This window comes from Sapajus apella, unplaced genomic scaffold, assembly GCF_009761245.1.
Source record: "Sapajus apella isolate SASKATOON/1434 unplaced genomic scaffold, GSC_monkey_1.0 scaffold85, whole genome shotgun sequence".
NCBI classification, from domain to species: domain Eukaryota; kingdom Metazoa; phylum Chordata; class Mammalia; order Primates; family Cebidae; genus Sapajus; species Sapajus apella.
This window is the reverse complement of record NW_022437025.1, coordinates 6,471,034-6,498,625: the sequence shown is the minus strand read 5'-3', so window position 1 is coordinate 6,498,625 and position 27,592 is coordinate 6,471,034. Positions and strand designations below refer to the sequence as shown.

Sequence of the window (27,592 nt, the reverse complement as noted above, 5' to 3'; positions counted from 1 at the left end):
TCTTGGCTTCAAATCCCTGCTCTGGAACATACTGGTTTTGTGATCTGTGGTGAGCTTCAGAGCGTCTCTGTGCCCCTCTATAAAATAGAAATGCAGGTGCGTGCATCCCTCTGGGACTAAATGGGTTCAGTCAGACCAGGAACAGCACAGACCAGTGGGAGGCAAACTCCTCCTGGAAAAGGCCAGAGAGTAAATGTCTTTGGCTTCATAGATGTCTCCAGCTGCTCAGTTCTGCCAGTCTGGCACAAATGCAGCCACAGACCACACATACACAAATGGGCATGGCTGTATTCTAATAAAATTTTATTAACAAAAGCCCCTGGCATAGATCCTGGCACTCGCTAAGTGCCATTCACACATGTTAACTGTTATAATGAAGAAAAATGGCACTTCTGTCAATTCACCTCTGCAGACTTATGAAAGGCATAATTCTTCTTGTTGCAGTTCTGAAAACCAAAACTAATATCAAAGGCAGGAGGGAGAACCCGTCCCCACTGGGGAGCTGCCCCTCCCACACTGTGAGGTACCCCTGGGTGCTTTCACCCCAGGCCTTCTCCTCTACTTTCCAGTATGAGGTTAGTGCAAAAGTAATGGCAAAAACCATGACTATTTTTGCACCAACCTAATAATTACCTCCGTGGCCACTCCTTGCAAGCACTTCTGTTTCCTGCCTTCTACAGGAGGGGCTCCTAACCCAGCCCTTGACAGCATGAGGCCCCCAGAGCTCCTTCCCTGTCCCTGCCCCTCCCTGCTGACCACAGCCCCTGCACTGTCCATTTGGCCTCAGAAAAGCATAAGCAAAGAAAATACTTTCTGAAGACATCCAGGGATAGAGTCAGGATGCTGTGGTCCCACCAGTGGCCAGCCCTGGGGTCATTGTCTGAGCCCCTGCTTACAGCAACACCAATGGCCACTACCGACATAACAGTGACGTTCTTCCATTAAAAGCACTGAGAAGGGGCCAGGCAAGGTGGCTTAGGCCTATAATTCCAGCACTTTGTGGGGCTGAGCCAGGCAAATCACCTGAGATTAGGAGTTAGAAACCAGCCTGGTCAACATGGTAAAACCCCGTCTCTAATAAAAATACAAAAAAATTAGCTGGGCATGGTGGTGGATGCCTGTCATCCCAGCTAGCTGGGAGGCTGAGGCAGAATTGCTTAAACCCGGGAGGTGGGGGTTTCAGCGAGCCAAGATCATGCCATTTGCACTCCAGCCTGGGCAACAAGAAAGAAACTCTGTCTCAAAAAAAAAAAAAAAGCACTGAGAAGGCTTTCTGATTTATTTCTCATGCCACCCCTGTTGAAAGGTCGTTTTTCCAATCCAGAGGTCAGTGTGCTCCATGGGGCGACATCTGAACTCCAGAGTCAGGGAGCCCCACCGCTGAGTCCCCGTGTCCCGAGACTCGACTCCCTGTCCAGTGTTCACGTACACCTAACCCTGTGTGGTGCCATGCAGCTAAGATGAGGTAACCCAAGGCTAGTGCAAAAGTAGTGGGACGTTAAGTGATGACATTTCTTTATATGGCTCTCTTTCCCCTTATCCAGAAAAAGGAAGTGAACACAGAGGCACAGTGTGACCTGCCCAATGTCACACTGTCAGTACAGTGGGAGCTGGTCCTCAACACAGTTCCGCTGACCTAGGCCTGTCCCTCATACCGCTCAGCCCCCCACAACAGTGGCCACTGCTCTGACATTAGTTTCATTGTTAGCTAAAGAAGGACCCCAAATATGGGTGTGGAAGTTTGTTCTGTGACAAAGCTAAAGGAATAAACATTCTCATGGCTTCTTCACCATCATCACTCTCATAAAGGTGCTACCTTTGCCCAGGGGCCACACATCTGACCCCCACACCAACCTAGCCGAAGAGATCCCACTTCCCCTTTTATGCAGGACACAGAGGCTCAGAGAGGTTAATCCTCTTGCCCAATATCATACCATGATGAGAGATAAAGTACAAGCGAGTCCAACTTCAGAAGCCCTGCAGGTCGATCCCACTGCCACTGTGGGGAGCAGAATGACCCAGGAGAACTGGGGCACACTGCAGTCATCCTCAGTCTCCCCAAGGGAGGCCCCCATTTAGTTAGAAACCCCAGCCGGGAGGCACTTGCCCAATCACAGTTAAGTGAGGCGGGGCCTGAGTGGGAACCCTGGCAGTCTGGCTCCAAGCCCTAAGAGAGGCAAGGTCCACCCTCAAGGAGTTCAACAGAGCCATAGCCTGCAGTGGCCATCGTTGCTGGCTTATGCATTAGAAATTGTTCCCTCTGCCACTTGTCCCACAGCTCAATCCACCCTTACACACCAAGAGAGTGGGGCCACGGTCCTGCCACTTCCTCGTGCAGCCCTCCTGGCCAGGCCAAGGGGAGCCTGTCCCCCTCTCTCCCTGCACACGGCCCTCTGACAGCACGGACGGTGTCCGTGTAGTCACCTCTCCAGGACAACAGAGCCCCCACCAAAGTGGGCCCACCTCTCAGGCCACCTCCCTGTGTCCCATGTCCCCAGTCTCTAGTGGGCAAGATCTGCTTAAGGAAAAACTACACAAATAATCACACCGTATGTATGTAAAAAGTTCTGAGAGATCCACACAATCTTTCTAGCAGAGTCTGGGAAAACCACGATGATGGATCCTGAGAGCTGGGCTTTATCATGAATCGTTCTCCAGATACACAAGGGAGGAGACATTTTTTTAGAGGGGAAAAAAAAGCACGTGGGGAAAAACCCAAGTGTGAAAACATGACTACATAACACAGAGGCAGCAGGTATGGCTGAGACATCCTGGCGGGGAGAGGCGAGAGATGACCCAGGGAAGCCAGGATTTGAGGAACTGGTGAGGTCGTCGGAGCAGTGGGAGCCACGGGTGGTTTGTGAAGGAGGAAAATAGCAATCATCTCATTCATTGGGTCCGCACTGTGATCTTTTGGGGGCTGCTTACTGTAAAAAGACTCCAGGTAAGAATTACCCCAGACTCTGAAGCGGAGAAGTTCAGCATTACAGACCCGTACACGTCTCAACAACAACAAAAATCTTGCAAAAAGGCACAAGCCTCTGCCACAACATCAGTCTCTGCAGAGCCCACAGGTCTTGAGGTGGGTGGCAATGCCCTGCTAGGAAAGGATTCTAACCCTCCACCTCCCCGCTCCATCCGCGAATGTGTCCCTCCTTCTTGCCCATCCCAGCTAGTGGAGCCAACTCCCACCAGCCCAGGGAGCCAGAGGAAGGGCCAGCTCCTCCCATGGCCTCGCCCTCCACACCAACGGGTTGCTCTGATTTACAGGGAATGGCCCCGCTATGCCCAACATTCACTGTTGGGGGAGCCCTGGGAGAGGGGCTGAGGCTGCCCCTGCCCTCTCCACCACCTCCTCTGCTCTGGGAGGCGGAGGCCATCAGATGGTAACAGTATCCTGGGACAGCTCCACCGCCCAGGCAAGCTCAGGAGGGGCAGGGGGATCTCCCTGACCTTGGTCTGCAAGGAGCTGTCCAGATGAAGGAAGGGCGTTCCCGGAGAGAGCACAGCACGGGCAAAGGCCAAGGACAGTGTGCCTGCGAGTGTGTACAGATGGGGCGGGCGGCGGCGGAGGGCTGGCAGTTAGATACAGTATTGCCGGAGCTCAGAGAGCCGGGCAGAGGCTGGCGGAGAGCCGAGGCTGGCCCAGCCTTCAGACGGGCGGGCTGGGGTGTGTGGGGAGCAGGGTGCTTCTAAGGCAAAAAGAAGCGCCAGCCTCGTAAGCAGCCTCCATCCGGGCTGCCAAGGCCAGATCCTCCGGAGCCCACAGCAGTGAGGATGGAGCAATGGACCAAGGGGCTGGGGGCGAGGCCGCCGCGCACTGATTGACGCAGGTCAGCGAGGCCGCTAGCCCCGACGCAGGGCGCTGGGCAAGGCGTCTGGCACTACGGGAGTCAATCCTTGCGCGCCATCTCCGGAGGCCGGTGCGCCCAGGGCGCGCAGGCCCGGCAGGAGGGTGGGTGCCAGCCTTTCTTCCCATCTTTCCAGCCTCCTCCCCGGCGCCCACGTGGGCGGAGCAGCGCGAGGGTGTGCGTGGCAGGGGCCGCGGCGGCGTGTGCCGTGCGTGGGGTGGGGTGTGGGCTGGGCGGCCTCGCCCTCGGGCCCCCCGCCGCCGCCGGGGCGCGGTCCCCAGCTCCATTTTCTTTGCCACCTGGGCGGGGATCTGGGAGGCTGCGACCTACCCTGTGGAAGACACGGAGGGGACCGGCCGGCCACGCCCCCCGCGCCACTCCCGCAGGCACCGGGTGGGTCCCCCCTCCCGCTCCTTGGCTTGGGGGCGGAATCCGGAGAGGAGTGGAAATAGGGGTGGCGTGAAGGAGACACGGGGGCTGGGGGCGGGGCCGGGTGGGGGTGTTGGGGGAAGCGACGCAGCGGCTGGGAGATTTTGCAGTGGGGCTCTGAAGAGGAGTGGGGGATGGGTACGGAAGGGTGGGGGACCACTGAGGTGGGATGAGAGAGGGGAAGGGGATCCGGAGGGGGCACGACGGCCGGAGGAGACGGACATGGGCGATGGGGCGGGGCGGCAGCGGTCGCCGCGTCCCTCGCCGCCAGGTCCGCCCCTCGGTCGCGGGGTCCACGGGTTCCCTCTGGCAGGCGCGCGCCTCCCGCCCCCCGGCGCACCTGTACCCACCTGCTCGGCGCTCAGGCCCGAGCCGGGCAGCAGCAGCAGGCGTAGCGAGCGCAGCCCCGCGCCGCATCCTCCGGCCGCCCCCTCCCCGCTGCGAGCTTACGCCGCTGTCGCCGCCGCCACCGCCTCAAAAAGGACAAAACGGAACAGAAAATGAATGCATGCACAAAAAAATCGTAAAAGCAATTGAGGAGGATGGCAGTCGCGTGCGCGGCTCGGCGAGGCGGGAGTGGAGAGGCCGCGGCGCTGGCGGCCGCGCTCGGGGCAGGCGGCCGGCGCGTGCCGCACGCGGGTGGCTGCGGCTCCCTCAGCAGCCGGCGCCCGGCTCCGGCACGGCCCCGCCCCTCCCCCGGGAGCCGCTCTCATTGGTCTGTCTTCCCGCCAGTCAGGCAGGAGGGCGCGGCGCCCGCCCCGCCCCGCCCCCGCCCCGGGCCGACGCCGGGAGCGCTTTGCCGCCGCGGGAGGGGGCGCGGAGCCGCTGGAGCGTGCGCACTGGGCCTGCGGCCGGCTGGGGCACACCTGGGGTCACCGCGCTGAGGGCCCCCCAGCCGCGCCTGGCACCCGGGCGTCTCGCTGAGTCGGAGCAGCCCCAGGGAGAGGCTTTCAGGCTCTGGTCAAGACTCGGGCCCCGGGAAGCTGTCCCTGCCCTCCGGGGCTCGCTCCGAGAGTGGGGCTGGCAGGTAACGCGGGGCAGGGGTCTCCTGGCCGTCAGTGGTCAGGAAGACGCAGCGACCCTGGAAACCCATGCCCCCTCTGTACGGATGACAGGTCTGAAGGTCAGAGGTTAAACTGCACGCTAAAGGCGGCAGAGCCAGGTGGATGCCAGCCTAGGGAGCCTCCCTCTTCAGCCCAGGCTGCCCCCCGGCAAAGCCACATCACCAGGTCATTGCCAGATGAACGAGGTGCTGTCGAGCTGAGATTCGGGAGGAGCAGGATTCAGCTGGGCAAACACTCATTCATTCAATGTCATTCGACAAATATTTATTGAGCACCTACTGTGTGCCAGGTAGTCACTAAGATGCGGGGACACCACTGTGAACAGCAGAGAGGAAGCGGCTGCCCACCAGAGCTTACTTTCTAGCAAGGGGAAGGTAGGGAAGAGCACCCACCAAAGGAGAAAGCATGGAGGAATGCCCTGACTGGGGGAAAGGGGCATATATGAGATTCTGATAAAAGTGTCTGGGCCACAGAATGGTGAGAGGGAGAGTGTGGAAGATGGGGGCTGGGGGCACAGAGGGCAGCCCTTGCAAGGTCTTGCAGGCCGTGGGAGAGTTTGGAGACTGTCTCACCTGAAGGGTGGTCCGTGGGACCATTGTCAGATTGATATTCTTTAAAGTCCGCCGTCAGGATAAGCTATGTTAGCCACAGTAACAACCAAACCCAAATCTCCCTGCTTGTGTCTTGCCCACATCGTACATCCTTCCTCAGTCAGCGGGTCTGTGTTCATCGGAGCAGTCGGGAGCCCCAGCTGCTGGGGCTGTCTCCCAGCCAAGCACCCACATGGTGCAGCAGTGAGAACTGAAGGTGACAATTATGTTGGCTTTGAAAGCTTCCGCCCCCAAAAGACTCACATCACTTCTGCTCACGTTTCATTGGCCAGAGCAGGTCCCATGACCATGCCTAACTTCAGAAGAGGAGGAAGTGTGGACCTCTAAGGTTCAGGGAGTCAGGAGGAACTAGGATATTTGTGAGCAGATGTGAAACTATTCTTAGCAGATGCACTGGCTGTCCTTGGTGCATGCGCTGAAGTAGTCAAGAGTGGGGACAAGGAGGCAGTGTGGAGACCTCCCCAGTGCTGACACAGTGGAGTATCAGCACACCAGAGTGGTCTGGGTGAAGAATTGGCAGGCCTTGCTCTTGGGCAGGAGGGAGGGAGGGACAATGCCCAAGTATTATGGGATGAATTGTGTTTCTCCCCTCCACCAAAAAAGAAAAAAACTCATATGTTGAAGTGAAGAGCTCACTTCTAGGATGTCAGAACATGACCTTACTTGGAAACAGGGTCATTGTAGATATAATTAGCTGAGATGAGGTCACACTAGAGTAGGCTGGTTCCCTAATCCAGTCTGCCTTCTATCCTTATAAAAGGGGGAATTTGGATACAGAGACACAAGCAAAGGGAGCATGCCATGTGAACATGAAGGTAGAGGTCAGGTGGAGGCATCAGCTAGCCAAGGAATGCCAAAGATGGGAGCAAAACCCTGGGAGCCAGGAGAGGGGCCTGGGACAGATCCTTCCCCAGAGCTTCATAGGAGGCGTGGACCAGCTGACACCTGATCTCAGACTTCTAGCTTGCAAAAGGGAGACAGTGCATTTCTGTTGTTTAAAAAGCCCAGCTGGTGGTACTTTGATACATGTGTATAGGTTAAGGGTTATATCTGGCTGTGAGTAATCAGGATCACAACTAGACAGTGGCTTAAACAGATTTTTATTCTCTCTTAACAAGAAACCCAAAGGCAAGCCATTCCTCACTTCATCTTCTCTCACTCTTTCGCCCTCAAGATGTAATTTTCTTTTTCAAAGTGTCTTCTGGGTGGCAAGATGGCTGCCTCTTCCCAAACATCTCATCACTATTCTGGTCAAGAAGGGGAAGAACAAAATGCATACCCACACTAGGTCAGCTCCACTTCACTGCTTTCCTGAAAACTCTCCCAAGAGTGTTCTGCTTTATTGCATTATTTCATTGGCAGGGACAGTGTCCCATGGCCAGCCCTGGCTTCAGAGAAGGCTGGGATTTTTTTTTTTTTAAGACGAAGTCTTGCTCTGTTGCCCAGGCTGGAGTACAGTGGTGCCATCTCAGCTCATTGCAACCTCCACCTCCTGAGTTCAAGTGATTCTCCTGCCCCAGCCTCCCAAGTAGCTGGGACTACAGGCACGTACCACCATACCCAGCTAATTTTAGTATTTTTAGTAGAGACAGGGTTTTGCCATGTTGGCCAGGCTGGTCTGGAACTCCTGACCTCGGGTGATCTACCCACCTTGGTCTCCCAAAATGCTGGGATTGCAGGCGTAAGCCACCACACCTGGCCAAGGATATTTTTTCTTTTTTAATTGAGGGTACTTTGCTGTCTGAAACAAAGTCAGGGTTCCATTAGTGAGGAAAAGAAGAATGACTTTTGAACAGGCAGCTAGTGGTTGGTGGATCCAGGTTTTGTAAAACCTGGGGCCTCTACAATTTGGGCAGGCCCCTTAGGAAGAACAATTTGAAAATCCCAGTGCAGGCTAGGCACGGTGGCTCACGCCTGTAATCCCAGCACTTTGGGAGGCGGAGGTGGGCAGATCACGAGGTCAAGAGATTGAGACCATTCTGGCCAACATGGTAAAACCCTGTCTCTACTAAAAATACAAAAAATATCTGGGTGTGGTGGCACGCTTCTATAATCCCAGCTTCTCAGGAGGCTGAAGCAAGAGAATCGCATGAACCCAGGAGGCGGAGGTTGCAGTGAGCCAAGATCACACTGCTACACTCCAGCCTGGGCAACAGAGCAAGACTCCATCTCAAAACAAAAAATAAAAAACAAAAAAACAAAAACAAACAAACAAAATCCAGTATGAGATTTGGTACAAAAATGAAAGCTTATTTAGAGTAACAACAAACCACAACACATTGTAAAATATTTTAAGTTGACAAATATCAGAAACATTAGAAAACTAATATAAAATTTTATTAATTGGATACCTGACATCTACCTTTATAATATCTTTTTTTTTTTTACATTTTTTGGCTTCTTCATCATTTTTGATTATCTCTTCAGAAGCCAATGATTTTATAATATTTTTCCTGTGGAGAAAAAAGGTAATTCAGAGTACTCCTATAATGATGGGAACAAATTTTAATGTTGATCAAAAAACTTTTTGTCAGCCTCATAACTCATTATTGGTAATGTCATGTAGTTTTTTGAGATCGTTTTCAAATTTGAAGTAAAATCTATCATTCTTTCATGAATAAATGCTAAGAGTTGGAAGAATTCTATTTCTTCCAGGTTTCTTATTGGGATTCTATTAATTTTCATGATGAAAACCAACTGAACAATTGCAAACCAGAACATGACTAGACCAGCGCCTCCTAAACCTCAGTGCCGGTGCCCAGCACCTGGAGACACATAGGAGAAATGCAGACGCCCAGGCTCCTCCACATCCCGCTGAATTGAAGCCTCAGAGTAGCAGGGCCCAGGAATCAGTATTTTACTGAATGCCCCATGTGACTAACACCTGCTGAGCAGTCCTAGGTTATGTGAGCCCCCAGTTGCCTTGTAACTCTGAAAATCTGCAAATCCAGACCTCTCCTGTTGGAAGAATTACATTTTAAACCTCATGCCTCTTTCTCTGCCCATAGACCCTGGTGCCAGGCACCATAGCATGGATGCCAGTGCCGTGGTGAGGAGGGTACTCCTGGGAGCCATTAGCCTGTTCAGGGAACAACAGCTCAACCCACACAGACTGGTTCAGTCCCACATAAACATACCCCTCTAAACCCAAACCAAGGCATCCCCAACTCGACCCCACTTCAACTGCATCCCCAAAATGCCCTTGGCCTCCCCAGCAGCTCCCAAGTGAGAGGAAGCATGATTCGGGGGGCAGAGGGAAAGAGAGAGAGGGCGTTATGGGTGGGATTGTGTCCTCCAGAACTTGAGTGCTGAAGCCTTAACCCCCAGGATCTCAGAATGTGACTGTATTTGGAGGGACCTTTAAAGAGGTCACTGAGCTTAAGTGAGGTCTTTGGGGTGGGACCTAATGCAATATGCCTGGTATCTTGCAATATGCCTGTCTCTTATAAGAAGAGATGAAGACACAGAAGGAAGCCCCATGTGGAGACACAGCCAGAAGGTGGACATCTGCAAGACAAGGAGAGGGGAGTCAGAGGAAACCAACACCTTGATCTCAGACTTGAAGCCTCCAGAACTGTGAAAAATAAGTTTCTGTTGTTAAAGGTCTTCAGTCTGTGGAACCCTGTTATGGCAGCCAGCTTAGCCAGTTACAGCTAAAATATCCCGCTTTTGCAAAATATGTCCAAATGCATGACCACATGAATCCAGAGCTCAGGCCTTGGACAGGTTTGTACTTAGCATCACAGGGAATCCACCCCCACTGCCACCACGTGGTCACTGTATAATCCTCAGGACAACCTCTGAGGCAGGGGGGCAGGTCTCTCAAGATCTCCCTGTTAGGGACAAGAGGCTGGGGCCCAGGGTCTCCCTCACAGCAAGCAGCGTGAAAGCCACGAGCTTTCCAAAGCCAAAGCTGCTCTCCCCACCCCATGCGCCCTGGGCCCATACCTGGAAGTGGTAGGGAGACAGGTTTCAGCTCCCTATAAAGACTAACATTCTCATCAGAGGGGCTTCTCCCTGGGAAGCTGTGAGCACCTGATGCCCATGATGGGATGGCCACTTGCAAGGATGCTGGAAAGAAACTTTAGTTCCTGCTGCTCAAGAGATGTGGATTAGAGTGTGGTCACCACCACACTGCGGGGCTGGGCTGCTGAGATTAAATCCCAGTTTTGCCAGGTACCCCTGGTGACCTTAGACAAGTTAGTGAAACTTCAGTTTCCTTATCTGTAAGATGAAGCTTATAATCATAATAACTGCCTGAATTTGGGTGGGGATTAAGTGAGTTAATATATGTGGATCTGGGTTTGTTTCCTGGGCTACCCTAATACGATATCATACGATTTGGGATGCCTGAAACAGCAGACATTTATTCTCTCACAGTTGCGCCTCACCAGGGTCCACAGTCAGGATATTCGCAGGGCTGTGCCTCCCTGATGGCTCTAGGGGAGGATCCTTCCTGGCCTCCTCCAGCTCCTGGTAGCTGCAGGAGTTCCTTGGCTTGTGGCCACATCACTGCAGTATCTGCCTCCATATTCACACGGCTTCCTCCTCTTTGTCTGAGTGTCTTTTATAGGGACGCTTGTCATTGAATGGAGGACTCACCCAGATAATCCAGAAGGATATCTTCTCAAGCTCTCCAACTTAATCATATCTGCAAAGACTCTTTTTCCAAATGAATTCCCACATCGCAGGTTCCAGGATGCAGACATATCTTTAGTTATTATGTATTATACAGTTATTTATCTACAGCTATGATAATTCTAAAGGAGGAGGAGAAGGTGGTAGGAGATCATGTAACATGGAGCTTGGCTTGGTCTGAGGGGTGGGGAGTCTTCCTTGAGCATTAGCTAGCTAGAAGAAGAGAAAGAATGTCCCAGGCTGGTGAACAGGGACATGAAGGCCAGGAGTTTGGATTTGACCTTCTAGTTGACAGGGAGCCACTGGGGTTCTTGGGGCAGAGAGTGAGTGGCAGGATTAAAGGGAGCCTATGAGCATATGTGGAAGAGCAGCCTGACCCCACCAGCCCCATGGAAGATCTCACCCACACTGGCACACATCTGCTCTGCTGGTGCTCTGCCTAGGCACCAGGAACACAGCAGGGAAATAGCTCTTTCTGCCCCCGAGGGCTCATGGGCTAGTGGTAGAGACAGAAGAGCACATGGATCATTATGATGGGGTAGACCGGGACTATAGACGTGCAGAGGAAGGGATCAGGTGCAGTGTCTGATGTCTGTAATCCTAGTGCTTTGGGAGGCTGAGGCAGAAGGATCACTTCAAGCCAGGGGTTCAAGCCAACCTGAGCAGCATAGTGAGACCTTGTCTCTACAAAAAAAAAAAAAAAATTAAAATTAATTAGCCAGATGTGGTGGTAAGTGCCTGTACTCTTAGCTACTTGGAAGGAGGTTGAGGTGGAAAATTCACTTGAGCCCAGGCCAGGAGTTCAATGCTGCAGTGAGTTGTGATCATGCCACTGTACTCCAATCTGGGCAACAGAGCGAGACCATGGCAAAAAAAAAAAAAAAAAGAAAAGAAAAAGTAGAGTAAGGGCTGCTTAGGGAGTCCAGAGAGGCTTCCTAGAGGAGAAAACAGCTGAGCTGAGATCGGACAAGGAGAGCAGAAACAGACATTCCATGCAGAGGGACCAGCATGTGCAAAGGGCTGGAAGCATGAGGACCACGACATGGATTTCCTGACTGCCATCCCCGAGAGGCCAGACAAGGTTGGAGAGTCTGGCAAGGCCAGATCGTGGGGAACCCTGAAGGCCACCCTTGAACATCTGCTAATTTGTGAATTTTGAACGGGGCACTGCTGTTTGAACAGGGCACTTTTGCATGGAGGCTGATGGGAAGGTGGATACTAGGGGCTTTTGAACTGATTGACATGAGGGAGGTCAAGGGCCAGAGCCAGGGCAGTTTGAGCCACGGTCCTGGAAGGACAGGCGAGGACCCTTTAAGTGGTATTTCTCTCCCCTCTGCCGGGTGGTTGAAACTGACCCACCTTGTAAGCCCTGCCTTCTAGGCAGTGTGCTGTGTTTCTGGGGCGAGAGGGAGGATGGCAAATAGCCAAGCATGCGCTGCAGCAGGCACTGATTTAAATACTTTCCAAGTTAGTTGTGGGTTTTTTGTTTGTTTGAGACACGGTCTCTGTTACCCTGGCTGGAGTGCAGTGGCGGGATCACAGCTCACTGCAGCCTCAACTTTCCATGCTCAGGTAATTCTCCCACCTCAGCCTCCCAAGTAGCTGGGACTACAGGTGTGCGCCACTAAACTCGGCTAATTTTTTGTATTTTTTGTAGAGATGGGGTTTCAGAGATGCTGCCCAGGCTGGGTCTCAAACTCCTGGGCTCAAATGATCCACCCACCTCAGTCTCCCAGAGTGTTGGGATTACAGACATAAGCCACTCCAGCTGGCCACCAAGTCTTAATCCCCACAACAGCCCTACTTGGAGAGCTTGCTCAAGATCACACAGCCGGTAGAGCCAGGCCTAGAACCCAGACAGCCTGGCTTCAGGAGTAAATAAAAAATTATGTTGTTAATAACAATAATGTTTACTGAGCACATACTGTGTGCCAGGTATGGGCTGAGCTCCATATATATTAACTCATTTTAATCCCCACCTTACCCTTAGAAATTGAGGGATGTAGTTCGGGCACGTTGGCTCATGCCTGTAATCCCGGCATTCTGGGAGGCCAACGCAGGCAGATCACTTGAGGTGAGGAGTTTGAGACCAGCCTGGCCAATATGGTGAAACCTCATCTCTACTAAAAATACAAAAATTAGCCAGGCATGATGGCGCACACCTGTAGTCCCAGCTACACAAAAGTCTGAGGAGGGAGAATTACTTGAACCCGGGAGATGGAGGTTGCAGTGAGCCAAGCCACTGCACTCTAGCCTGCGTGACAGAGTGAGACTGTCTCAAAAAAAAAAAAAAAAGAAAAGAAAAGAAACGAAATTGAGGGATGTGAAGGTTCAACAACTTGCCAAAGGTTACCCAGCTGGTAAGTAGTGAAGCCAGGATTCACACCAGCTAGCCCAGCTCCAAGGGAACAATATCTCCCTTTCTTTCACCTCCTATGCAGTAGGGATCAACTTCTGCGCTTCTGGGAAAGCTCCAGGCAAGCCCATGAGACAGGAGGACCCAGAAAACCCAATGCTGTGGTAGGAATGGGGAGTACCAGGCTTTGTCATTGGCTCAGCATAAGTTAGCTGTGTCCCTAGGACTAGCTCCTTCACCTCTCTGAGCCTCGGGCTTCTCTCTGTCAAATAGAGATGGTGCCACACCCCGAGGCTGCCAGGCAGTCTGGGGTTGGAATCCTGCTTCCACCACTCACTCCCTGCATCACCTGGAACACCTGTTCCCTCATCTGAGTACTGAGAGGAACAGTACCTACTTCGCAGGCTGGTTAGGCTGTTTCAATAGACAACACGCATGGCGCGCCTTAACCAGAGTTTGGCACATCGAATGTGCTCAGTTGGTGAACACTGCCAGCATGCATGGTAGAAAAGCTTCCATCCTTCCATCCCTGTGCGGAATACAGTGCTAGTCCCATGATCCAGGTGAGACAGAGACAGAGAGCACAGGTAACTTGGCCATGGTCACTGACAAAAAGTATCTGGAAACCACACCAAGTTCACGTTCTCCATCAGTTCACTTTCAAATCCAAAAAGACAGGGATGAGAATTATGCAGAGTGGAAAAGACAGTATGATTCCATTTATATAACTTTATCAAAATGACAAAATTGTAGAGATAGAAAACAGATCTGCGGTTGCCAGGACTTGAGGAAGGGAAGAGAGAAGTGGCTGTGGCTATAAAGGGTAGCTGAGGCTTCTTTGTTTAGAACTGTTCTGTGTCTTGACTACGGTGCTGGGCACACAAACCTACACGGGATCAAAGGCATTGCACTACACATGCACATACAAGTTCATGTTAAACCAAGGGTGTCTGAATGAGGGGGATGGACAAGGGATCTCTCTGTATGATTAATTACAACTGCATGTGAATCTATAACTATCTCAAAAACGTTAAACAATGTTGAGCATTGTTCATCTTTTGGTGAATATAAAGGTAGCTGATCTAGGCTCTTGCACAGCATAGGGCTCCTCCCTGGGGCAGGGAGATGTGACAAGGAGCCTGTAGGATTTTCCTCCAGGAACAGGGTGGGTCTGGCCATGGTGGTTCTCGCTGTAATGCCAGCATTTTGGGAGGCCGAGGCCAGTGGATCACCTGAGGTCAGGAGTTCAAGACCAGCCTGGCCAACATGGCAAAACTCCATCTCTACTAAAAAATAAAACAAAAATTAGCCGGGTATGGTGACACGCACCTGTAGTCCCAGCTACTTGGGAAGCTGAGGCAGGAGAATTGCTGGAACCCAGGAGGCAGAGGTTGCAGTGAGCCGAGAACTTGCCATTGTTCTCCAGCCTGGGTGACAGAGTGAGACTCAAAAAAAGGGGTGGATCAGCCATGAGGGCCGTGAGACAGGCTGAGTCTCCAAGTTCTCCATCATAGATCATCACAGGGAGAGTCTGGCCAAAGACAGGATCCCCATGCCTGGGCATTCTTCTTTCTTTTCTACCTGTCAAAGAAAACAGCTTTCTGTGGGCTCTTTCTGGTTCCATGAATAATACACGATCATTGTAAAGAATTCAAACAGTACAGGCAGATGTAAAGAAGAAACCAAAGGTAACCTTGAATCTTGCTACCCAAGGATAACCCCAAGGAACACTCAGGTGACCCTGCCTTCACAATTCTGCTCATGGGCAGATACATGCGCATAATTCTCCAGGAATGCACTTATTTTATGCATGCATTTTATACCTGTTTTTATGACAGGTACTTCCTCCTCCCCTCTCCCACATCACATTCCCCGCCAAATAGCTCATGTTAACAACCTAGCTTCTTTTACTTCATATTTTTCATATTTTTCTCCATAAGAACAAATAATTACATTCATACATACATACATATGGGGGACTAGGGATCATTGTTTTACAAAATGAATTCATGATAATCACATTTTCTGCTTCTCACTTTTCACACTTATCAACACCTCATGCAAATTCCTGCTAGCATCTGGGGAAATCTCTAGACTGACAGGCTGAGGCCATCCCACAGTTCACGGAGCCTTTGCCTATGGGTCGATGTCCCTTTGTCATTACCAACCGACAGCCATGGGCACTAAATATTCTTCCACACATACCCTCAGATAGCAGGACTACTTTTATTTTGATGGGATGGATTCCCAAGAGTGAAATTGCTGGTTGGAAGGTCTAAACTTTTTTTTTTTTTTTTTTTTTTTTGGAGACAGTCTTGCTCTGTCACCCAGGCTGGAGTACAGTGGTGTGATCTCAGCTCACTGAAACCTCTGCCTTGCAGGTTCAGGCAAGTCTCATGCCTCATCCTCCCAAATAGCTGGAATTACAAGAATACACCACCACACCCAGCTAACTTTTATATTTTTAGTAGAGATGGGGTTTCGCCATGTGACCCACCTGCCTTGGCCTCCCAAAGTGCTGGGATTGCAGGTGTCAGCCATGGTGCCTAGTCAAGAAGGTCTAAACTTTTTAATTTACATTTTTAAATTAGCAAATAATAATTGTCCATATTCACGGGGTACATAGAGATTTTGTGATACATAATGTTTTTCAGATCAGGGCAATTAGCATAGCCATCATCTCAGATGTTTATCATTGCTTTGTGTTGGGACCATTCAAAATCCTCCTTTCTAAAAAAAAAAAAAAAAATAGGCAGATTACCTTCCCAAGACTGTAACACACAGCCTTCTGCTTCGATGTATGTCCTGCATTGCCAGCCTCCACCCACGCTGCAGCATGTATAAATGCTGTCGCTCTGATGGGTGCAAAGTGATACGTCCTTGCTATTTTAATTCGCATTTCTCTGTCCATTGGTGGATTTGCACACATTGTCATACATATGTTTGCTCTTTTCAATTTGATTTGCACTTTTGAGGATTGTCCATTCCCTGTTCTTTGCCCATTTTTAGTTGGGACGTTTTGTCTTCTCCATTTTCACAGCTCTCAGCATAACAATTACCCCTTTGCCTGCCACCAACGTTCGAGTACTTTTTCCAGATCCAGCTTTCATCTCTTGACTTCATGGCATCTTTTACCACACAACAACAAACTTTTTATATAGCCAAATATGTGTCTCGCTTTTAAAAATAGCTTCTGAGTTTTATTCTTGGTAGAAAGTCTCCAGGACACATAGACTCATTATGCAGCCTCCTAGATTTTCTCAAGAGTACAAGAAAACTTAGTTCCACTGGACGGTTACTATACCGTGCTTATTTGCAGTACAAGAAAATTTAAAAGTGGTTTGGCTGGCACATGTGATCTTATAAAATACCTTTAAGTAAAGAAGTTTCCTATTATTTTTTAAATGTTTTTAGTATGAAATGTTGTAAAAATGCCAAATAACATATATGTGTGTGTATATATATATATATATATATAACACATATGTTCTCTAAAGCCCAATAAAGGGATTTCATTTGCATCTGTATACACTGCCTCTAAGGAAAGGCATGTATACACACACACACACACACACACACACACACACACACACACATGGCAGTGGAATTATACCATGTGCAAGTGGTCCTGGAATGACCCAAGAAAGCTTCAAATGATCATAGTCACTTCTATCTTCAGACAGGGGAGAAGTTTAGATTACCCCTTCGGAGAACAGGGGCTGGTCAGAGAACAGGATCCAATCACTAATTGTTGAATTGTGATATCTGTGCTATCGGGGACATGACTTCAAGGTGTGACTATATTCAAGGAAGAAAAAATAATTAACAAGCATAGATGGACCCACCATTCAATCTAATACGTCGAATATTAGCCGTATCCCACACGCCTCTCCGCGTTTGGCAACCATTAGCTTCAAGCGTGTGTTTATCTTTTCCCAATGTCATACACATGGCATCATACCTCTTCTTCCACATTTTACTTTTAAATTAATATCAAGCTTTAAAATTTCATCAATTTTGATATCTGTGGCTGAACTGGGAATGGACATTATTAGTTTTATTCCTTTTATACAGTGCCACTATGGACACTTGCACTCTTATCTTCTGATACACAGGCATAAGGTATTTCTAGAGCAGAGATATTCAACGGCAGAACCATCGACCTTTTGGACAGGACAATTCTTTATAAAGGGGGGCTGTCCTGTGCATTGTACAATGCATAGCAATATCCCTGGCCTCTACTTAACAGATGCCAATGGCATCCTTCCCTCAAAGCGTGACAACAAAAAGTGTCTCCAGATACTGCCTTCCAGAGGGCAAAGTCACCTCTGATGAGAAACGTTATTCTGGAATAATGTTATATATGTTATAGAGATGGAATTGCTAAGTCATGGGCATGAACATCTTCAACTTTACAAGATACTACAAAATAGTGCTCTAAAATGTTTATGCCAATTTATTATCCACCTGCTAAGGACTGAATTTTTGTGTCCCGCAAAACTTCATATGTGAAATCTCTAATTTTTAATCTGATGGTAGCTGAAAGTGGAATGTTCTCAGGATAATTAGGTCATGAGGATGGAGTCCTCACAAATGGGATTAATGCCCTTATAAGAAGAGACAGGAGAGAGATGATCCCTCTGTTCATCATGTGAGGATACAGCCAAAAGGCAGCCATTTACAAGCCAAAACGAAGGCCCTCACCAGAACCTGACCATGCTAGCTCTCCGATCTTGGACTTCCAGCCTCAAGAACTATAAGTGAATTTCTGTTGTTCAATCCACCCAATCTATGGTATTTCTTATAGAATTCCAAGCTGACAAAGACACCGGCCAACAATCTATAAGAAACCAGTTATTCCACACCTTTGCCAATGTATAGTATTGGCCGAATGTTAAATTTTTGGCCAACCTGGTGACAGTAAAGCAGGTACATGTTTTGCACATATATTCTTTTTTTTTTTTTTTTAAGACAGAGTTTCACTCTTGTTGCCCAGGCTGGAGTGCAATGGTGCAATCTCAGCTCACTGCAACCTCCACCTCCCAGGTTCAAGTGATTCTCCTGCCTCAGCCTCCTGAGTAGCTGGGACAACAGGTGCCTGCCACCACACCCAGCTAATTTTTGCATTTTTAGAAGAGACAGGGTTTCACCATGTTGGCCAGATTCATCTCAAACTCCTGACCGCAGGTGATTCACCCACCTTGGTCTCCCAAAGTGCTGGGATTACAGGTGTGAGCCACTGAGCCCCGCCCCTTGCACATATATTCTTTTGATTAAGGGCTTGTCATTTCATATTATTATAGTTTCCTTTGGACCAATAGAAATGTTTACTTTAGGAGGGCCAGGCACAGTGACTCACACCTGTAATCCCAGTACTTTGGAAGGCTGAGGCGGCAGATCACTTGAAGACAGGAGTTTGAGACCAGCCTGGGAAACATAATGAAACCCCATTTCTACCAAAAAATTAAAAAGCTAGCCAGGCATGGTGGCGCATGCCTGTAGTCCCATCTACCTGGGAGGCTGAGGCTAGAGGATCACTTGTGCCCAGGAGTTCAAGGCTGCAGTAAGTTATGATCACCCCACTGCACTCCAGCTTTGGCAACAGAGTGAAACCTTGACTCTGAAATAATAATGATAATAATGTAGTCAGTGTTTTCAGCATTTTCCTTTGTGATGTGTGCTTCTTGTGTTTTGTTAAAGAAATGCTCCCCTTTCTTAAGGCAATAAAAATATTCTCCCTTATTCCCTTTTAAATGTTTTCAAGTTTTACTGTTTTGTTTTGAGAATAAATGCTTCAGGAACTGAGTTTTATATGCAATGGGAACTAGAGAGTCTACTCATTTTTTTCTCTCCTGCGAATAACCAGTTGTCTAACAAGTTGTCCTGGCATTACTTACTTAGAGCTCCATCCTTTCCCAACTCAGTCTATGACATATATCAAGCTTCCATGAATGCACGTTCTGCTTATTTTATTCCATTAGTCTACTTCCCTGCTAATATCACACTGGCATAATTACTTTCGCTTTATAGCAAGTCTTGATATCTGTCACAGGAAGTTCCCCCAGCTTCTTCAGAGCAATTAAGCTATTCTTAGTTCTTTTCTCTTTTATATAAAATTTGAAACTAGCTTGGCAACTTTTGCAAAGAACCCTGTTGGGATTTTGATTGGAATTGCATTGAGCCCATCACACAATTTGGAGAGGCACGACATCTTATAAGACTGAGTTCCCCCATTTTGTGAATCTTCCTATTTATTTAGGTCTTCTTAAACATCTTTCTAAATGGAAGTATAATTTTCTGTGCAAAAGTCTTGCATATATGTCAACAGATTTATTTTCAGTAAATTTTATTTCACTATTGTAAATGATATCATTCCTAAAATGATGTGTTCTTTGTATGAGAGGTACGGGATTCTGCATGTGCTCATTAACTCAAGAACATTAATTGTGTTGTTTAAATCTTCTCTATTCTTACCATTTTTCCCCCCTTTGGCCTGTCAGTGAAAGAGCTATATTGAAACGTTACACTCATTAGGATGGCTGCTATGGTTTGAATTTTGTGTCCTCCCAAAATTCATATGTTGACATGGAATCCCCAGTGTGATAATATTAAGAAGTGGGGGCCCTGTGAGAGGTGATTAAGTACTGAGGTGGAACCCTCGTGAACGGGATTAATGTGCTTATAGGAGAGTCCCAAGGGAGTTTCTTTGCTCCTTGTGCCGTGTAAAGACAGTGCCAAAAGGCACCATCTATGAAGCAAAGAACAAACCCTCACCAGACACAGACTTTGCTGGTGATTTAATCTTGTACTTTCCATCCTCCAGAACTGTGAGCAATAAATTGCTATGGTTTATAAATTACCCAGTCCGTAGTGTTTTTTGTTCTAGCCACCCAAACAGACTAATGCAATGGCTATTAGCGTTTAAAAAGCAAAAACAAAAAATAGGAAGTGTTGGTGAAGATATGGATGAATTAGAACCCTCATACACTGTTGATAGGGATGTAAAATGGCTAAGTCACTGTGGAAAGCAATATGGCTATTTCTCAAAAAAATTAAGCATAAAATTAGCATATGATTCTGCAGTTCCACGTCTGGTATACCAAAAAGAAGTGAAAGCAGGGACTTGAACAAATATTTGCACACTCATGTTCATAGCAGCATTAGTCACAACAGCCAAAAGGTGGAGGCAACCCAGGTGTCCATCAACAGACCAATGGTTAATATGATGTGGCATGTACATGCAACAGAATGTTATTCACCCTTAAAAAGGAAAACATTCTGACACATACTATAACATGGATTACATTATGCTAAGTGACATAAGTCAGTTACAAAGAACACATATTTTATGATTACATTGATATGAGGTTTCTAGAGTGGTCAAATTCATAGATACAATGTAAAATGCTGGTTGCCAAGGGGTGGAGGGAGGGGAAATGGAAGTTAGTGTTCAGTGGGTACAGAGTTTCTGTTTAGGATGATGTAAAAGGAAATGGATATTGGTGATGGTTACACAACAATGCAAATGTGCGTAATACCACTGAACTTAAAACCACTTAAAAATGGTTAAAATGGCAGATTTTATGTTATGTATATTTTACCACAATAAAAAAATTTTAAGAGATATGTTAAAATGCTCCACTAAAAGAGTGAATTTGTCAATTTATCCTTATCCATCTCCTTAACTTTTACATTAACCTAAACAGAAACTCTGTACCCATTAAACACTGACTCCCATTACCCCTTCCCACCCCACCCTTTGGCAACCAGCATTTTACATTGTATCTAAATGTATCTCAATCTTTGTTTTATATATTTTTGTTTCACATACAGTCTCATGCATGAAGTCCTAGAATTGGAATCTCTTTGTAGTGAATTTATTATTAGGTACTAAACTCTTTATCCTAATTATTACTTAATCGAATCTTAATCTAACGATTTTGTCCAATATTCAGAGCTACTGCAACTTTTCTTTATTTCACGTGTCTTTTTCTACACTTGACTTTCCACCTTCCTGTGTCTTCCTTGTGCTTTGGGTACATCTCTTGAAAACAGCATACAGTTGGGTTTTGTATTTTTATCCAACCTGTTAACCAGCCAGCGTAGTCACCTAAACAGACTATAATCACAGATATTTTTGAAGTTCTTTCTACCCATTTAATTTTATATTTTTACTTGTCTTGTTTTTTCTTTACTTCTTTTTCTCCCTCTTTCCCCCCTTCTTTTGGATTGCTTGAGCTTTTTTTCTTAGTCCATTTTTTTCTACTGTCTTAAAGTTATAGAGTTTATTTCCCTATTTTCAGTGACTAAGATAGACATTTTACCATATTATTTTATGGTAAAATAAATCAAAGCCTAAAGAAATCAAAATCTCAATTCTCATCTCAAACAATAAATAACCTCAATTTCTTTTCTCACAGAAGCATGTGTAAAACACATGCTGTGACATGAATTACATTCTGCTAAGTGAGATAAGCCAGTTACAAAGGACAAATATTTTATGATTCCATTGAAATGAAGTTCGTAGAGTAGTCAAATTCATAGATACAATGTAGAATGGTGGTTGCCAAGGGGTGGGGTGAGGAGTAATCAGCGTCTGTTTTTGTTTTGTGTTGTTTTTTGTCCAGTATTTTAGTTCTAACTTCTACATTTTTAACATAAAAATTAGGCCACAAATTTTATATGCACAATATGTATATTATTCATTCTTAAATATTTATTCTATTTCTCCTCTTTTCAATCATTCTTTTGATTTCTTCCTTGACCCATGTATTCTTTAAAACTATGTTGCTTAATTTCCTAATATTTGAGGGATTTTGTAGACATCTCATTGTTACTAAACTCCAATTTCAACCTGCTATCATTAAAGAATAATTTGAAAAAGTTCACATTTTCATGTTTCATCTAATAATATTTAATGGATGCTGAACATTGTGAACATTATGCAGTTGAGTGTTTAGTTTTGTTTTCTTGCTTTAAAGAATGTTTGGCTTTCTTGTGTCCAACACTTAATTTACTTGCAGATCAGTTTGATGCCTTTGAAGCTTAGTTTTAATTTTTGTTAGGTTGGGTGTTAGGGTTGCTTTTACATGAGCACTCAGTCAGCCCTATGCCCAAGTCATGACCATTCTGGGCTCTCTGCTGAATGCCAAGGAAATTCAGCAGGGTCTTTCCACTCTGATTAGAACTTAAACGTCTCCCAGCCTTGTGAGAGATCTAGTAGTTATTCAATTTCCAGCTCCCTTGCAGCTTTTCTTTGCCTAAATGCAGAAAGTTTTACCTGATATATGCTTGGCCTAGCATTCATTCAGAGACTCAAAAGGACCCAAAGGTAGAGTTTTAGAGGTGTTTATGTGCTTGGCTCACTCTTGTCTGATACTCTACCTCTCAAATCCAAGCTTCCTTGGCTTCCCCTGCCTTCTACCTCTCCTCAGCTCAGAACAATCACCATGCTGTGCCTTGGTTCCTCTTCTTGGATTACAGTCGAGAAAGTGCCGAGTCATCATAGAGTTCACCTTATTTGCTTTTCTTTTTTCAGAGATTACTGTTCTGCTCTGTTCGTTGCCCAAGATCTGAAAACAAATTTTTTCATATGGTTTGTCCAGTTTTCCTCATGGATAGGAACAGAAATATCAACTCTTTATTTTCTGTCAGCATCTTGAATATATTTGTTCTCTGTCTTCGGGTTTCTATTGTTGCTGTTGACAAGTATGTGGCCAGTTTACCATATTTCATTCATAAATGTTCGTATCACTGAAAATCCAATTCATCATTATTTTATTAACAGTAAGAAACAAAAAACTGTCAATTATAATTGTAAGACTCCATCACTGATAAGGTTAGTCACAATTCAGACATGTTAAATTGTGAGAAAATATATATCTTGGAATGGATGAAATATGGTTGCTTTTATTTTTTGTGGCATTATCTTTTCTGTTTTTGTCACTTCGTTATTTTTCTTGATGTCTTATTTAATTTGAAATGATTACATATAGATTCTTTTTAGTTATGCTGCTTGATAAACATTATTTTTCCTAGATTGGAATTTTGTTATCTTTGAACAGTTTTGAGAAATTCTTAGGCACTATCTCTTCAAATATTGCCTCTCCTAGGCTTTCTCTATTTTAATCTTCTGGAACTCCAATTAGACAAGTGTTAGACTTACAAATTCTATCATGCATGTCTTCAAACCTCTCCTATTTTTCTTTCCTTGTCACCTTGCATTGTATTCTCAGTAATATCTTCAGATCTGTCCTCTGGTTCATTCTGTCTTCAGACAATCTGATCTGCTACATAACACAACAATTGAGGTTTCAATTTCAATCATTAAATTTCTTTGTTTGCTTTAAAGACAGAGTCTCACTATATTGCCTAGGCTGGTCTCAAATCCCTGCACTCAACAGATCTTCCTGCCTCAGCCTCTTGAGTAGTGGGACAATACCATGTGCCACCATGCCTAACACATTCACTATATTTCTTACTACAAGATGTTTTAGTTGGTTCTTTCTCAATTCTTCCTGACTTTTGTTCTTTGAACTTTTAAATTTCATTTGTCTGACTTTTGTTCTTTGAGCTTTTAAATTCCGTTTTTAATTTCTTAACGCATTTTATGTTTATACATGATTATTTTTGCTCCCTGAATTAGATGTCTACTACTAGAAATGCTTGAGGACCTAAATATGTTGTTTATTATTCAGCTGACTCTCGCTTACATTGAGTCATTTCTCCGTGGGTTGGGTAATTTTTATTATGAGCTCAGACAGGGTATATGGTGATGGAACTCGATTGAGGATACTTTTCTCCAGACAGCACTGGTGTTTGCTTCTTCTAGGCTCCAGGGGGCGCTACAAATCTGTATCTATAATATTTTTATTTCGCTGCCAGGGTGTTGTTTCTTGCCTTAGGGGCAGTATAAATTTGAACCTCAGACACACATCAGAGCAGTCCTGTGGCTACAAAAGTTCAGGAAAGACTCTCTAGCACTTTGTACGTGTTTCCACCCAGAGGCAGCAGAGATGGCTTTCTTTGTTCATCAGTCCTCTATATCAGCATGAATCCCTCCAGCTTGAAGTTCCTGTCGCAGGTTCCTGTATCCATTGGAGCCCGGATTTCCATTGTCATAGCCACTCTTGTTTGGGCTGATCATTCATCTTTTTTGTGAAGAGGCAGGATCTTTGAGCATTTCCCTGGATTTTGCTGTGAGTTTAGTAGGGCAGTTTGAGTTTGTGAAGGTGTTTCAGTTGCACATATTCAGATGAGCATACCATTGGTATGCCAAAGCCTTCTTGCAAAATTTTTATTGTTTACTTTATTATATTTAGGTATTTAATCTGTCTAAAATTTACTTTTGTATTTGGCATAAGGTCGGAGTCCATTTTCCCCTTTCCAATGGCTAGCCAGTTCCCAGCAATATTTATTATTAATTTATTCCTTTTTACTGAATTTTTTTTAAATTACCTCCCCATCACCTATATCTGGCATTTCCCCCCATGCTATCTCTCCCCAACTCCCCACCCTCTGCTGTCCCTCCCCTATTTCCCCCCGACAGACCCCAGTGTGTGATGCTCCCCTCCCTGTGTCCATGTGTTCTCATTGTTCAACACCCACCTATGAGTGAGAACATGTGGTGTTTGATTTTCTGTTTTTATGTCAGTTTGCTGAGAATGATGGTTTCCAGGTTCAACCATGTCCCTACAAAGGACACAAACTCATCGTTTTTGATGGCTGCATAGTATTCCATAGTGTATATGTGCCACATTTTCTCTGTCCAGTCTATCATCGATGGGCATATGGGTTGGTTCTGGTCTTTGCTATTGTAAACAGTGCTACAATGAACATTCATGTGCATGTGGCCTTATAGTAAAACGATTTATAATCCTTTGGATATATACCCAGTAATGGGATTGCTGGATCAAATGGAATTTCTATTTCTAGGTCCTTGAGGAATCGCCACACTGTCTTCCAAAATGGTTGGACTAATTTACACTCCCACCAACAGTGTAAAAGTGTTCCTTTTTACTGAATTGAACTATGACATTTGTAATAAACTAGTCTAGCACATGCTTTAGATTTAATTCTAGTTCTGTCTTCTGTTTGGCTCATCAATTTTCCATTCCTATATCAACACCAATTACTGATTAGATTCCAGTGGCTTTTTGTATCCTCTGATGTAAGAACACTTGAGTCTTACTTGAATGTTCTCACATTTTGTAATTTTTTAGCTATTCTGAAGGATTTATTTTCAGAGACTATTTTGTACTCATATTGGTAAGGAGGCAGTGTCAGCATGTATTTGCTACCCTTAATTGGACTAAATTGAGAAGCTTCATGGGAAGGTAGAGGGAATTGCGCTTGGGCAAGCCACTTACCCTCTTCCAGACTCAGTTTCTGCCACCGAGGAAGGATGGGCTAGTGCCCTAGACTTCTGGATTCCTTGCCTGCTCTAGAATCCCAGCCCAGGTTGGCTTCTCCATGAGCACTGGACAACATGCAGTGATAGGAACAGGGGTGTGGGTGTGTGTGTGTGTGTGTGTGTGAGACAAAGTCTGGCTCTGTTGCCCAGGTTGAAGTGCAACGGTGCTGTCATAATTCCCTGTAACATCAGAACTCCTGGACTCAAGAAATCCTCCTGCCTAAGCCTTCCAAGGTGGTACTACAGGCATGCACTACCGTGCTGCGCTATTTTTTTTTTTTTTTTTTAGGAGAGGGGTCTTGCTGTACTGGCCATGCTGTTCTCAAATCCCTGACTTCAAGTGATTCTTCCACTTTGGCTTTCCAAAGTGCTGGGATTCCAGGTGTGAGCCACAGCACCCAGCTTGTTTGTGTTCTTATTGGCCAGGTAATGCATGTCAGGCACACTGCTTTGCCAGTTATATACATTCACCCCTCAGCATCTCATTTAATCCTCAAACATCCCTGGGAGGCAGGTGCTGTTCATACTATCTCCATTCTGTAGAGCAAGGAACTAAATAACACAGTTATAGTGACTTATTTGCTGAAGATATTGGTTGATTAAAAAAGAAAAGAAGGGAATGGAGTGGTGAGCTTTGGGAGAGTATGCAAAGACCAAATTATGTTGTTACATAATTAGCACACATTGTTCTTGATACATGAAGGAGACCTCAGTAATAATAGCTTACTCTTTTGTTGAGTACTTCTTATGTACTTTAGGACTATTAATCGTTAATCCCACAACCTTCTTAGCTAGTAGCCACTAATTATTATCTCCAATGAACAGACCAAGAGATAGAGCCCTGGAAATTCGAAGTCACCAGCCCACCGTCACCCAGCAGAGATGGCTGATGAGCCCAGACCGCCAGGCTCCAGGGACTGTGCCGTCTCTAGGCAACCGCAAAAATTACCACCCACAGAGATGGTGAACCCTGCCATTGTCACCAGCTTACCTGCCGCAGGCAGGAAGGGGATGTGCAAACATGGAAGCGTTGCCATTGGAAGGAGGGGTGGAGCCCGTGACCATTACTGATGTTTAAAACTATCGTTTAAATTATACTTTGGATGTTTTTATGTAAAGGAGGTACACCAAGGGGTTAGCAGGTGGTTTACTCTGAAAAGGACTCCCGTAGAGCAGCTGCTCTGAATTTTCTAATTTCACCATAGTGGTGATGTATCACGTATTCTTGTGTGATTCGAAAATATTAAAAGGCATATAATTAATGTAGAAGATGAGCCTTCGCGGAGAGACCCCTCTTGCCGGCTGAGGGCACTTATGTAACTGCAGGGAGGGCGATTGGCAGGCGGGGGCGGGGCTACTCGGAGTCTCGGCCCCGCCCACCCTTCTGCCCCGCCCCCTGTCTCCCCGCCTCCCCGTCCAGCCCCGGGCTGCTCGGAAATCCCGGAGAACGGAGCACAGCAGCGCGCGGAGCGGCCCGGCCCCTCTCGCGGTTCCGCCCACGCGATCCGGGCGCAGCTGGGCAGCTGCCCGGGTGGGCGACATGCTGCGGGACAGCGGCCAGACTGCGTTTTGGTGGCTGGACTTGCGTTCCCCACTTCCTCTGTCGCGCGCGCCCCGCTGTCTAGTGGGGGCGTCCCCGGGATGGGGTCGGGAAGTCCAGAGCAGCGCGGCTGAAAACACCCGAGCGGTTCCGGGGCGCTGGCACGTGGTGGCTCGGGCCTGCGCTCCTGGCCCCGCCGCCTCCCCGCGCGTCCCCTGGTGCCGGTGACTGGCCCGTGCCAGGCCACCCTCTCCCGGAGGAGCCGCGCCGCAGGCTCCGGAGCCGGCCTCTGCAAGTCCAGGCCCGCCGCGCGGAGGCCAGGGCCGCTGCTCCGGGCGAACCGGGACGCGCAGCCACGGGCGACTCCTGTCCTGGGAGCAGTTGCATTGATGGGGTGCTCTCGGCCCGGGGTCCTGTATCACCTGTCCTGAGTAACGACAGCAACGGTCCCCCTCCCAATGGGAACCTGAAGGCTTCGGTGACTGGACCGGGCCCCACGGGTCGCTAATGGTGTAAACAGGCTTCAAACCCAGGTCAGTGGGTGTCAGAGCTTCAGCACCAGCCATGGACATGTTGAAGTTCGCACTGAAAAGGTTCAGGTTTCTGTCCAGAACATTATCTTACGCATAAATAACAAATGTTTAAAACCCTGTTTTCTGATTTTGTAGGATAATTAAGTGAAAATCCTGTA

At 47.0% G+C, this 27,592-nt stretch overlaps 1 protein-coding gene and 1 long non-coding RNA gene across 2 annotated transcripts in view; one reads left to right on the top strand and one right to left on the bottom strand.

Moving 5' to 3' along the window:
* The window catches only part of JAKMIP1 (janus kinase and microtubule interacting protein 1), a 174,640-nt gene extending 169,673 nt beyond the window's left edge, over positions 1–4,967 (bottom strand). Inside the window, exon 1 of the mRNA XM_032254158.1 lies at positions 4,631–4,967. The gene's annotated coding sequence lies outside the window, so the exon portion shown is untranslated. The remainder of the gene's footprint in view (positions 1–4,630) is intronic.
* Positions 4,968–5,123: 156 nt separating this feature from the next.
* LOC116534054 lies at positions 5,124–26,665 on the top strand. Its single transcript, XR_004261569.1, has 3 exons — positions 5,124–5,718; positions 7,151–7,243; positions 26,160–26,665. It is a non-coding gene; the product is annotated as an uncharacterized LOC116534054 (long non-coding RNA).
* The last annotated feature ends 927 nt before the right edge of the window (positions 26,666–27,592 follow it).